Consider the following 13,684-nt stretch of genomic DNA (forward strand, 5'->3'; position numbering starts at 1 on the left):
TTTATGGATTTGTTTGTATGTGATTTATAAAATAAATAAAAATTGGGCCCAAAATAAGATAGTTTATTATTATGTATGATTAATTATTATTATTTATTTAGCTTGAGTAGACTCAAACCTAAGACCTCCCACATAAGAGGCTCACAAATGTATCATTGTATTGTAGGCTATGTGGATTCCTTCATCTTTTTTTAAAAGTATTTTGATACAAGTTATTCTTCCTAAAAGTGCATCATTTTCTAAATGATGATGTGAACTAAATGAGCACAAACAAATTTAAACAAAAAAGTTTTTCTAATTGACCATCCATATATCTTCAGCATACCCATTGCATACTAAAATGTGATTGCTAATTATTTTAAAGGACAACAATGGAACTTGTACAACTAATAGCCCTCATGCTTAACCCATCAAAATAAAAAAAATAAAAGGAAGAATCGATACATATAAAATGAAATAATTTCAAAAGTGTGAAATTTCCTATTGCAGTCACTGATTATTAATCTTGTATTGCAAATGATTATTAAACTGCTAAATTTTCTTTTTTCTAGCTAATATCGAAAAATAACACTACAACTTCACAATTAAAATACGGAAAGAAATTCATAACACAAAGAACACAGTATTTTTGAACAAATCTCCCTGGAAAAACCCCTAAGGGAAAACCAGTTCTAAAGATGAGGAATTATATTAACTTCAAAAAATCAAGAGATACAAATTTTTTTGCTTCTCACTAAAAGAATTCAGAAAACCTACTTATTTCTCTCACTGATATTCCTCCGCTGTTATCCCCAACGCTATCACTGTGCCCTTGCTAACATTGCAAGACTGTTTGCTATCACTGCAAACTCATTTGCTAACAGTGCAAATGTTTCTACAACTTCTTGTTGTTCTCTGTTCCATTCTTTAAATGCCTCCCTTGACCCCCTTTTATACTACCTAACCAAGAGGTTTCTAGTTTCTTCTTGATCAAGACAACCTAACCAAGAACTTTCTAGTTGCTTCCTAACCAAGAAGTTTCTAGTTGCTTTTCGATTAAAACAACCTAACCAATAGGTTACTAGTGGCTTCTAGAAGGAGTCAATAAATAACAAAAATTTGTCATTACTCTAACAATTATTTACCAATTAATCACATATGGACGAACAACTGTCCAAACTACCTAATACTTTAAAAAGGAGCTATTTCAGAGGTTAGCTTGTTTCTAGCCTTTGGAAGAAACTTAAGGTTAGACTCCTATCCAAAATGGATTTATTTGCAAAGCGTCATTTGTATGTTTTCATTTAAATAAAAAAAATGAAAAATTAGGTTGCATAACACAAAGAGTGTAGTCGTGCAAATTATTCCAAGAAGAAAGATTTGACTTTCCAAATAAGTTCATAAACTTGACCGCCTTGTAGAAGAGATTGTCATTTTCGCTTTTCTTTCTACATGCACTAGGCAATTTCTCGATAATTTAAACTCATAATTGACGCAGCTGATTTATTTTTCTGCATGCTGATACAATCTTTAACAATATAATATCCACAAGAAAGATATTTCAGTCAATTCTCCATTATCGTTTGCTTAAATAAGTATATCTGAACCAGTCAATTCAAACTTTAAAATTGCCAACTCCCTCATTATATTTTCTTAAAATCCTCAACTGCTCCTCATTATATGTTAAAAGTCCACTTTGTATTCATTCCACAACATCCACACAATGAAAACTGGGATGCGTGAGTGAAATTGGTGTTTGCTAATTGCAATTGTTTCTGGATCTATCTTTGTTTGGGCTTCAGTACAAGTTAACGCAGATGAAAATGTGGAGAGAAATGGATCAGACAAGCTGAGTCTCGGAGGATCGCTTACTCCTCTACGAAATAAATCGTGGTTGGTGTCTTCCAATCAGATATTCGCTGCCAGATTTTACGAAGTGAGGGAGAATGCATATGGGTTCGGTGTGTGGCACACTCAAACGGCGAATCTAATTGTTGTCTATAAGGAAGCAAAGGTGCACGGAATCGCTTCCTACGCTAATCTTTGAGAGGATGATTATGCAAATCAAAGTAGCTATTGCAAAGATCTTAAGAAATGCATAATAACATAATCAAAATAACAAAGAATACACAACACAATGATTACCATGGGGAAACCCTTCTGGGAGAAAAACCCCACCCTCCAAAACTCGCACAATGTATTATCAAACCAAGATGATTACAACACACTTGCAATGCAAGTTCTTATAGAAGTGCATCACCACAACTCGAACTTGGAGAGACTCCTTCTAGCACCAGTCTTGCAAACTAAACTCAATTACCCAAACACCTCCCCAAGCCCTCCTTTTATAGTGATTTTACAACTTGGGAACCACTTATGGTTTTACAAAACCATGGGCAAAACTACCATTGCACATGTTACCCATCTTTGACATTTACATTTCCAATATGGAAAAACAACCAGGTTAAAATAGTAATCTCATCCACAATTTTGTCTCTTAGTCTAGACCCCCATAAAAGTCACAAAATGAGTCATCAAGGCTCTAAAAATGATCTACCTATATTCTACTATGGACAAGACTCATTTTAACAACTCACTAACCATTTTCCAATGCATTAACAAGTGAAAAAATTCCACAAAAAAATTTTGAAATTTTTCAAGAAAGGATTGCAAGGTTGAGACACATGTTTCTCAACATTCTCCCACTTGTCGAACACCTTGCAAGAGTTAGGGGATCCGAAATATCATGGACTTAATTGCTAGGGGCTGAGAGGCCCATAGACTTTGAACACCATTTGAATTTTTCTGTGCTCACAGGCTTAGTTAATGCATCAACAACATTCACCAAAGTCGATACCTTTTCCAGCTTCACCTTGTTGTCCTCGATCATATCTCTCACAAAATGATATTGTACATCAATGTGCTTGGTCCTCGCATGAAAAGTCAGGTTCTTTGCTAGGCAGATTGCACTCTAGTTGTCACTATAAATTGTCATTGCACCCTGTTTGAACTCTATGTCTAAACACAATCTCTTTAGCTAGATGGCTTCTTTATAGGCATGAGTAGCTGCCATATACTCTGCCTCAGTGGTGGACAAAGTGACCACAGCTTGTCGCTTACTCATCCAACTGATTGCACCACCAAATAATGTAAACACATATGCATTGGTGGATCTTCTTCTATCAACATCACTAGCCCAGTCTGAATCCACATAGCCTCAAATATCCAAGGAATGCTCACTTTCTGTTCCATGAAAACATATTGAGTACTCTAAGGTACCCCGCAAGTATCTGAAAACTCTTTTTACTGCATTCCAATGTGCTCTTCTTGGATTAGATATATAACGGGAAAGTACTTGCACTACTTGGGCAATGTCTGGTCTTGTACAAACCATTGCATACATCAAACTTCCAACAACACTCTGATATGGTACTTGACTCATCTCTTCCATCTCCAATGGGGATGTAGGACACTGTGAGCTAGAAAGCTTTGTTCCCATAGTAAGAGGAACACTCAATGGTCTTGCATCCTACATATTGAATCTTTTCAAAATAGTACCAACATACTTACTTTGGCCTAGCCAAAGCTTTCTGTTTCATCTATCTCATATAATCTCCATTCCTAGAATGTGCCTAGATGCACCAAGATCTTTCATTTCAAACTTTATTGAGAGTTGAGATTTTAACTCTACAATCAAACCTTTTCCTTTGTCAATAAACAACATTTCATCGACATACAAGGCAATAACCAGGAAACCATCACCATCAGATTTGAAATATATACAGTGATCAAATTTAGATCGCACAAATCCCAAACTCAACACATATGTATCAAACTTCTGGTACCACATCCTAGGACTCTGTTTTAAACCATACAAGGATTTCTTCAATTTATAGACCAAATGACTTTTACCTTTCACCACATAGTGCTCTGGCTATGACATGTAAATTTCTTCCTCCAAATCTCCATGAAGGAAAGCAGTTTTCACATCCATTTGCTCGATCTCTAGATCATAAGCTGTTGCAATAGAAAGCAAAAATCTAATGGATGTCATTTTGGCTACTGGAGAAAAAATCTCACCATAATCTACTCCCTCAACTTGAGAGTAACCTTTTGCAACCAAAGTGCTTTATACTTTTCAATGCTTCCATCTAAACCCATCTTCCTTTTGAACACCCATTTACAACCAATAGGCTTCCGTCCTTCAGGAAATGGTACAAGGTCCCATGTTCAATTCCTCTTAGGAGCTGCCATTTCTTCATCCATAGCTATTTTCCAAGACTCTGAATTATTAATACCAAGAGCCTCTTCTACAGATCTTGGTTCATCAATGTTAGCATTCAATGCAAATATGCACCTCCAATCATCAGGAGAATACCCATACCTTTCAGGTGGTTTCCTTTTTCTAGTAGATTTTCAAACAAGATCTGGTTCAGGTTCAGGAGGTTCAGGTTCATGATTAGGTTCTCCCTCTTCCTCTGATGATTTAGAACTTGTAGAGCTTTCTTCAACATCTCGTCTTTCTAAGGGCCTTGATTTAACTTTCTCAGGTGTAGCAGGAAGTTGAATCACATCTTTCTTTTGTTTAATTTGTTCTAGCTACACTGTAACAGAAGAAGGCTTAGTTTCTCTAAAAATAACACTTCTGGAATAAAATACCTTTTGTGCAATAGGATCCCAAAGCTTGTATCCTTTCACACCATAACTATGTCCGATGAAGATACATTTGACAGCTTTGTTGTCCAATTTTGTTTGCTTCTCCTTTGGCACATGAGCATATGCCTCACAACCAAACACTCTTAGATGTCTAAGTGAAGGCTTGTGGCCCGACCACGCTTCCATTGGCGTCTTATCAACAAGAGCTAATGTAGGAGACCTGTTTATCAGGTAGCAGGCAGTGGCTGCAGCTTCAGCCCAGAACTTTTGTTCTAGTCTAGCACCACTCAACATACTCCTAGCCTTCTGCATCAAGGTCGTGTTCATTCTTTCTGCAACTCCATTCTACTATGGAGAATATGGAGTTGTCTTCTCTCTTTTAATACCACAATCTTTACAAAATGTGTCAAAAATATTGGAGCAAAATTCACCACCATTATCAGTTCTCAAGCATTTTATTTTCTTTCCAATCTGCAATTCAACCATTGCTTTAAATTCTTTGAAATGACTAAAAACTTCAACTTTACTCCTAAGGAAATAAACCCATGTTCTTCTACTAAAATCATCAATGAAAGAAATATAATAAACTAATCTACCAATAGAAGGAACATCAACTGGACCAAATACATCTGAATGAATTAGATCCAAAATTTATGAAGACTTATGAGAACTTGAGTAAAACTGAATGCAGTTTTGTTTACCATAGATACAATGCTCACAAAAATCAAACTCAAGATTGCAGTCATTCAACCCATCAACAGGGTTCTTATTTTTCAAGGTCCGTAGGCCCTTCTCACCTATGTGGCGAAGTCTCTGGTGCCATAACATAGTCTTCTCTACAGGCAACTTTGATTCGGTAGACAGAGCACCCTTGGGTACCCAAAGACCACGACCATCTGTTGAAAGAGAAACTCTCTCCTTCTCCAACTGAGTAGTCTTTTTCACAATCTTATCAGAAGTACTATTGCACTCGACTGTGCATGCATCAAGTTGGTACAATGTACCCAATCTACTTCCTCTTGCTATTACCATAGCGCCTCTCACCATTTTTACACCTGCTTCAGAAAATTGTACATGCACACCTGCATCTATTAGCTTACTAATAGATAACAAATTCCTTGCTAGTCCAGGGATATGCAAGACACCATCAAATCTTCTAATTCTACCATCAGAAAATTTCACACGAATACTTCCACGACCAACAATATCAAGTACTAAATTATCACCCAAATACACCTTACCACCATCAAAATTTTCATACTTACTAAACCAATTCCTATTAGGAGTCATGTGTAAAGATGCACCTGAATCTATTAACCATGCATTTTCACCCGCATGAGTGGCCAAGGCTGCAATGAAAGCATCTCCATCTTCCTTCTCGGACTCAGAATTAGAATCTTGCTTCTTCTTCTTCTTCTTTTTCTTCTCCTCTTTGCAGTCCTTTCGGAAGTGTCCAGGTTTGCCGCAATTCTAGCAAATTGCCTTGGACTTACTAGGGGATTTCAATCTCCCCTTATTTTTGGACTTAGAATAGCCATGCTGCTTTTCGTTCTTGCCTCTTTCTTTTGGTCTTTCGTGAACACTCAAAGCCTCTTTGGCATTCAGAGAGACCTTCCTTCTCATCTCCTCAGAAAGTAGAGAACCAACAACGTCCTCCATCTTCAAGATAACTGAAGTGCTCCCTATAGCCATCACAAGACTATCCCATGAGTCTAGCAACGAACATAACAAGATTTGACACCTTTCTTCTTCATCCATTGGCACCCCTACTAAGGTCAACTGAGTCACCAACATATTAAACCTTTCCAGATGCTCAGAAATTTGTCCACCTTCTTCCATTCTCAAGGAATACAACTTCTTCCTCAAGAAAATCTTATTCACAAGTGATTTTGCTTGATAGATCTCACTAAGCTTTTTCCAAAGCTTCTTCACGGTAGGTTCTTCATGGACATTAATCAGAATCGAGTCTACAAGACACAATCTAATGAGGCCTTTAGCTTTTCTATCTTTCACATCATATTGTGTGGCTAATGTTGGATCTGTGGGCCTCAGCTTGTTCTCATCAATCGCATCCGATAGATCCCGATCAATCAACAGATCTTCCATCTTCAGCTTCCACATCTCAAAGTTTGTGGTAGAAAACTTTTCAACATCAATTCTCCCTGACATGCTTGCCATCTTTTAATCCTGCAACATAGAAATGAAATGCTCTGCACAAGCTCCCACTCAAACCTTGATTAGCTCAAAAAACCCTGTACCCAACAAATAGAACCAAAATTGGCCAGGCTCTGATACCACTTGTAAGGAAGCAAAGGTGCGTGAAATCGCTTCCTACGCTAATCTTTGAGACGATGATTATGCAAATCAAAGTAACTATTGCAAAGATCTCAAGAAATGCATAATAACATAATCAAAATAAAAAAGAATACACAACACAATGATTACTGTGGGGAAACCCTTCCGGGAGAAAAACCCCACCCTCCAAAACTCGCACAATGTATTATCAAATCAAGATGATTACAATACACTTGCAATGCAAGTTCTTACAGGAGCGCATCACCACAACTCGAACTTGGAGAGACTCCTTCTAGCACCAGTCTTGCAAACTAAACTCAATTACCCAAACACCTCCCCAAGCCCTCCTTTTATAGTGATTTTACAACCTGGAAACCACTTATGGTTTTACAAAACCATGGGCAAAACTACCATGTCACATGTTACCCATTTTTGACATTTACATTTCCAATATGGAAAAACAACTAGGTTAAAATAGTAATCTCGTCCACAATTTTGTCTCTTAGTCTAGACTCCCATAAAAGTCACAAAATGAGTCATCAAGGCTCTAAAAATGATCTACCTATATTCTACTATGGACAAGACTCATTTTAACAACTCACTAACCATTTTTCAATGCATAAACAAGTGGAAAACTTCCACAAACAAATTCTGGAATTTTCCAAGAGAAGATTGCAAGGTTGAGACACATTTTTTCAACATTGTCTGGACGACAAACAGAGATCAGCCCGTGAACGGAAGAGATTCCCGTCTCGATCTTCAAACCGACGGAAACCTGCTTCTGTCTGATGCAAATGGAAGCACTATTTGGGAAACCCACACGGCCAGCACGGATTTGATCGTAGAAGAGGCCGTTCTCCTGGATACAGGAAATCTCGTTCTGCTGAATTCCTCAGGTGGGAAAGTTTGGGAAAGTTTTGATTACCCAACAGATACCCTTGTTCCTTATCAGCCACTCAGAGGGAATACTCAGCTTGTATCCAAATTGGGCACAAGTTCCATTGCCTCAGGGTACTACCGTCTCTATTTCGACTACGACAATATCCTCCGGCAGAGGTACCAGACCTCGTATGCAGCCTCAAACTACTGGCCAATCCCCTACCTCGCCATTTTTGCCAACGGAAGATCATCATACAATATCAGCCGCTACGCGGTTCTGGACGCCTTTGGAATGTTCAGTTCAAGCGACAACTTCGGTTTCTCTTCATGGGATTTCGGCTTCAGCCTCACCAGAAGACTCACCTTGGATTCAGATGGAAATCTGAGGTTGTATAAGTTAGATAGAAATGGTGGCTGGAACGTCTCTTGGGTGGCACTCACTGAAGAATGCTCCGTTCATGGCATCTGTGGAATCAACGGATTGTGTATTTACAATCCTCGCGCAACTTGTACGTGTCCTCCTGGTTTCCACATAAAGGACCCCGCCGACAGATTCCAGGGCTGAGCGAGATGTTGAGCTTCTGAATGCCACTTCGCAACTCGTTCGTCTGTCTGATACATATTTCTATGGAAACAATCTTGTGGGGTACAGTACGGGGCAGTCTCTTGAAGAATGCGAGAAATATTGTATGGATGATAGTGAATGTGCGGGTTTCAGCTATGTTGTGGACAGCAGTGGAATATGTTACCCCAAAAACCAGCTTGTCAATGGATATCAGTCTCCTGGTGTGATTAACGACATGTATATCAAGATCTCCATCAAAGACTCTTCGGTACTAAATTCCACAGTCATTAGCGAAATCCGAGCTGATTGCAGCACTTCTAAGACGCTTGTTACTGAGAATTTCAAGACGAATCATAGGAGGAGCATTATAAAGTATCCGCTAGGGTTTGTTGTTGTGTTTGGGGTGTTTGAAATCGTTTGCATCACTTTGGGATGGTGGTTCATGTTCAGAGATCGTGACGAGGCCTTTGATTTTGATCATGTAGGGTATTCTGCCATCCCTATGGGATTCAAGAAGTATAGCTTCGTGGAGCTGAAGAAGGCAACGAATAACTTTATGACAAAGCTAGGAGAGGGAGGTTTTGGGAGCGTCTACAAAGGTGTTTTGGCCGACGAGAAGGTCGTGGCGGTGAAACGACAGGAAGGAGTATCTCAGAGCGAGGAGCAGTTTTGGGCAGAGGTGAGCATTATTGGCAGAGTCCATCACATGAATCTAGTCCGCATGTTTGGATTCTGTGCAGAGAGCTAACATAGATTGCTTGTTTATGAGTATGTTGAGAATGGGTCTTTGGACAAACATCTGTTTGCTCATGAGAGTGGATCGTCTTTAATGGGTTGGAAGGAGAGGTTTATGATTGCAATTGGCACGGCCAAGGCATTGGCTTACCTTCACGAAGAATGCTTGGAATGGATTCTACATTGCGATGTTGCCTCAGAATATACTTCTAGATAAGAATTTTGGACCCAAGGTATCTGACTTTGGATTGTCAAAGCCGGTGGACAGAGACCGAGCGTTTTCCTTCTCCAAAGTTCGTGGGACTCGGGGATACGTGGCTCCGGAATGGGTGATAAACTTGCCCATAACGGCGAAAGCAGATGTGTATAGCTTTGGGATAGTGCTGTTGGAGATTGTGAGCGGGCGAGGTGCATCCTATCAAAGTGGGAATTTGGTGCAGTGGGTGTCTAAGAAGTTGGGGGAGGGAAGGCTTTTGGAAGCAGTTGTGGACGGTAGGCTGAATGAGACGGTAGACACGGAAGAGGCGGAGGCTGTTCTGAGAACAGTGTTGGTTTGCCTTGAGCAAGACCCTGCTTTAAGACCATCCATGGGCCGAGTCGTCGAATTGCTCTCGAAAAGATTAGAAGTGGTAAAGGCCGCGTGATAACTGAAATTTATAGTGATTGACCACTCACTCACGCTTGATTTCATACCGACAAGCATCATGTCAACACTTACCTGATAGCAAGGGTATCTAATGTAATCCCTTTGTCATATTTATTATTTAATAGGGGTACTTGATTTCGTTTCTCCAAGTTGAAAATTGTATGGTCTTTTCTTGTCACTTGACTCTATCAATTGATGCTATGGAGTAAATATAAATTGTGCTAAAGACATATGTTTCAGGTTTGCCATAAATTTATTAAACGAATACTTCTTGAATAAACTATTAGTTTATTCTTTGAGAACAATTTTAATTTTCTATACTATGTATGTTATGGGTAGTTCGGTTGATACTGATACTAAGGAGTGCCTTGTTATGGTGTTAATCATTAAGATGTTTTTGATGTCCAGAAAAAGTATTGGTTAGATAGTAAGGGGGTAACTACCGGTTGTTCTCCAGCCTACTCTACTACGGGCTTAAACCCCCCATTTTTTTGGCTACTAACTAATACATCAAAACCAATGTTAATTTTCATTGTAATATGGAGTTGAAATATGCTAAGTGTGTCATCTTTCATTGAAACATAAAATTTTACTCATATCATATGAAGATCATAAATTAAAATTAGATATATTGTTAACCAAAATTTTCATATCATTTAAAGTCCATAAATTAAAATTAGATATAGTATTATACATTTTTATTTTTATTTTTAAATCTTTTTATTTGACTTCATTGGTATTTCTTTCTTGGGGACCATATCAATAAGTTCAACCAATCTAATATATTGCTCTATTATCTATTTTTAATTAGATGTCGACCAATCTAATTTAAGTACACATATCACATTTTATTTCAATAACTAGTAGCTACACCTTTGAGTAACACAATGGTTGTGCTCAAGATTTTCCACAAGGATTTTTATGTTTCTAGAAGAAGCCTTGATAATATTATAGCTATGCTCACCAATTTTCTTCAAGGATGACTCCAATTTTGAAATTCTTCTATTTATGTGCTCAATCTTTTTAATAAAACTTAATGCACATTACTTGTACATCTTCCACAACTTTAATGAGATCTTTAACATTATCAAGAAATGTATTTTCCTTTTTTGCACCAAGATTTTCGATAATTTTTTGTTTTGAAGAAATCATTTCATCTAGATTTGATGTCTTTAACATTAAGAAAGATCTATTTTATGACCCTAGAAGAGTCTAGAGCACCATCTTTGATAGTCTCTAGGGCATCCATGGACACATCATTGTTGTTATTTTCAACATTCCTAAAATATTCACATTCCTTATTACTTTTCCCATCCATGATAAACTCCTTCTCATCAATCATAAATATAGGGACATCTACATCAAAATCTCTACCAATATAAAAAATAAAGGAGACAATAACATTTTTATCCATAATATCATCTCTACATTTAACAGTGTGAGTAGTAATAAAACCCACCTCAATAGGTTCACCCTTACTACTTTCCCCAACATTCTTCTTAGTGCCAATCATTCTTTTATTTTCCTTCATTTTAGGCTCAATAACCCCTTTCTCATCATATTTGGTTTCATTCTCCTTTTTATTGTAGCATTTTCAATAATACATGTTCTAGCCATCAAATTCACATAATTCTTCTAACTAGCAGTTAGAAAGGAGATATGTAATTCTCTAGACTCTCATCAATCTATATTTCCTCATCATCCTCAAACATAATGGTGTTTATCTTGTTTGGCAAGGTCTTAATATTTCTACTTGTTCCTCAACAGACGCCTCTAAATCATTTTTCCACCCCCTTCCAACCTTTTACAAACATCCTTTCCTTCCACTTCTAGTGCCACAGTTTTCTTTATTGTATTTATACATCTCTTTCCATAAAGTGCAAAAAGTTTAACAATATAAGTCATTGGTGAAGATCCTAGTTGATGGTGTTCTTCTTGTGGTTCTTGATGCTAGCACTAAGGAAAGAGAATAAAAGTTATGAAAAAGACACTAGAATTTTGTGCCTAATATAATTCATTAGAATTGAATGATAATCATGGTAGTCAAATATGTCATGGCATATTTTCAAACTTCCCTCCACAATGACTTAATTATATTAGGATTAAAGAAAGTGTTGATACCTTTCATGAAAGCCTCACTTTTTCTCTTTATCTTAGGAAATCTTCTCACAACATTCTATGAGACCTTCATATCATTTAAATTTTTTATTCTTTCAAAAAGTAAGCCAGAAATCCTATAAATGATCTTTTGAACAAAAGTCGTTGTTCAATTCCTGGACAAAAAATTTGGTAACCTTCACGTCATACCCATGTAGCTTCTCAAGATATAGGGTAACTCTACCTTCAGTCATCCTATATCGAAAATCCTCTTCATTTTTTCAATCTTCATAGGTTGTAGATTCAAATCTCTTCCCATCATCATTATAGTAGAGTCAAACAAACACTAATTCAAAGTAAAATTGCCAAAGGCAAAAATTGAAAAATTGGATATATTAGAAAAAAATGCAACATGTGAAATGTAAATGATAATGAGTTCCTCATAACCATGAGAAAAACACCTCTCTTCACATTAATTTAAAAGTTAATATATATCATTTCCATCATTACTAGTAATATTCCCAAATGTGTCATTAAATCTATCATATCTAAGGAGCAAAATAATATCCTTATTAGTTCTTGCATGCTAAGGCACAAAACTATAGTTGAGGACTAACTATTAAATAGTGGTTGAACAAAACATTAATAACCAATAACCATTCATTATTTTCTAAATATTTATTTTCATATTAGTCCTTACATTGATGAAGTTGCACATTTTTTACGCCATCTTTCTATAACAAGAATTTTTTTCATATGTCATTGACACTATAGAAGGTGGGTAAAACTATCTGTAAACCCCAATACAAGAGAAGGCACAAAAAACTATATCATTACTAGTGCATTGCAAGGTTGGCAATGTGATGCAGACTAGACAAGTAAAGTTTCAAGACAAGGGATGGCCAGGCAATTACATGAATAGTCCAGGTGCCTTGTTTTGTGCTTTTACATTTTGCATATATTCTAGCTAAGTTGATTATCACTCTCAAGGAGTTTTTACCTCTAAAATAGGAGTGAAGGAGAGTTTTTGCATGAAGCATATCCTTAAAACTAGGTTCTTGCAGTGCTCACTAGTTTGGTTTTATGTTTGTGAAATTGTTTTTTTTCTTTTGCCTCCTTGTGGGTTTTGGGAGTGGAGGTTTGTATCAAAGTGCTCTATGATTTCAGCTTGAAAACTCCTATTGTAGCAGTTTTTAGCTTTATTTGTGCATGATTTGTGCATATATGTATCCATTTTCAAACATGCCCATCTTATCGAACATATCTCTTTTACTATAATAAAATGTTTCATAGTTAATTGAATAGCTTTGGCCATCAATGCATCATAACAAAGTTGTTCGAAATATCCATATCAGAGAGCTTCAGTTTTGAGAAAGGGGTGGATGGGATCAAGCAAACCATTCCAACTGTGGGTTCCTTGTATATATCTCCATATGTCTTGTAGCTTAGCCGACCTACACAAAGTATTGAATTGGACTGGGAAGTATGTAACCCAATTTTTTCTTCTTCAAGATAAGGCAATGAAAAATACCACCATTTTATTCTAAAATAGATAGACTGATGAATGAAATCAATAGTTTATTTTATTAAGTATTATAGGTAAATTTTTTTTCTAGTGTTGGAAACTATAATTTCTCCATGCAACTAAAATTGAATGATAGATTATCTAAGTCTCGATCCACTAAATAAATACACAAATTAAGATGCATTAGTTAAAGTTGTAGTTCATTTGATCTACTGAATAAGGAAGGGAAATGTAATAGTTTAGAAATCATTATCTCTTGCATGAAATAAGGACTCATTAAAATAGATCTCCACATCCACTTTGTTCA

The 13,684-nt window shown here is 36.8% G+C and overlaps 1 pseudogene; it reads left to right on the top strand.

The window, feature by feature from the left end:
- Nucleotides 1–1,726: 1,726 nt before the first annotated feature.
- LOC149576463 (putative receptor protein kinase ZmPK1) lies at nt 1,727–9,904 on the top strand (annotated as a pseudogene).
- The last annotated feature ends 3,780 nt before the right edge of the window (nt 9,905–13,684 follow it).

This window comes from Cupressus sempervirens, chromosome 1, assembly GCF_028749045.1.
Source record: "Cupressus sempervirens isolate cs-2001-9-10 chromosome 1, ASM2874904v1, whole genome shotgun sequence".
Lineage (NCBI taxonomy): Eukaryota > Viridiplantae > Streptophyta > Pinopsida > Cupressales > Cupressaceae > Cupressus > Cupressus sempervirens.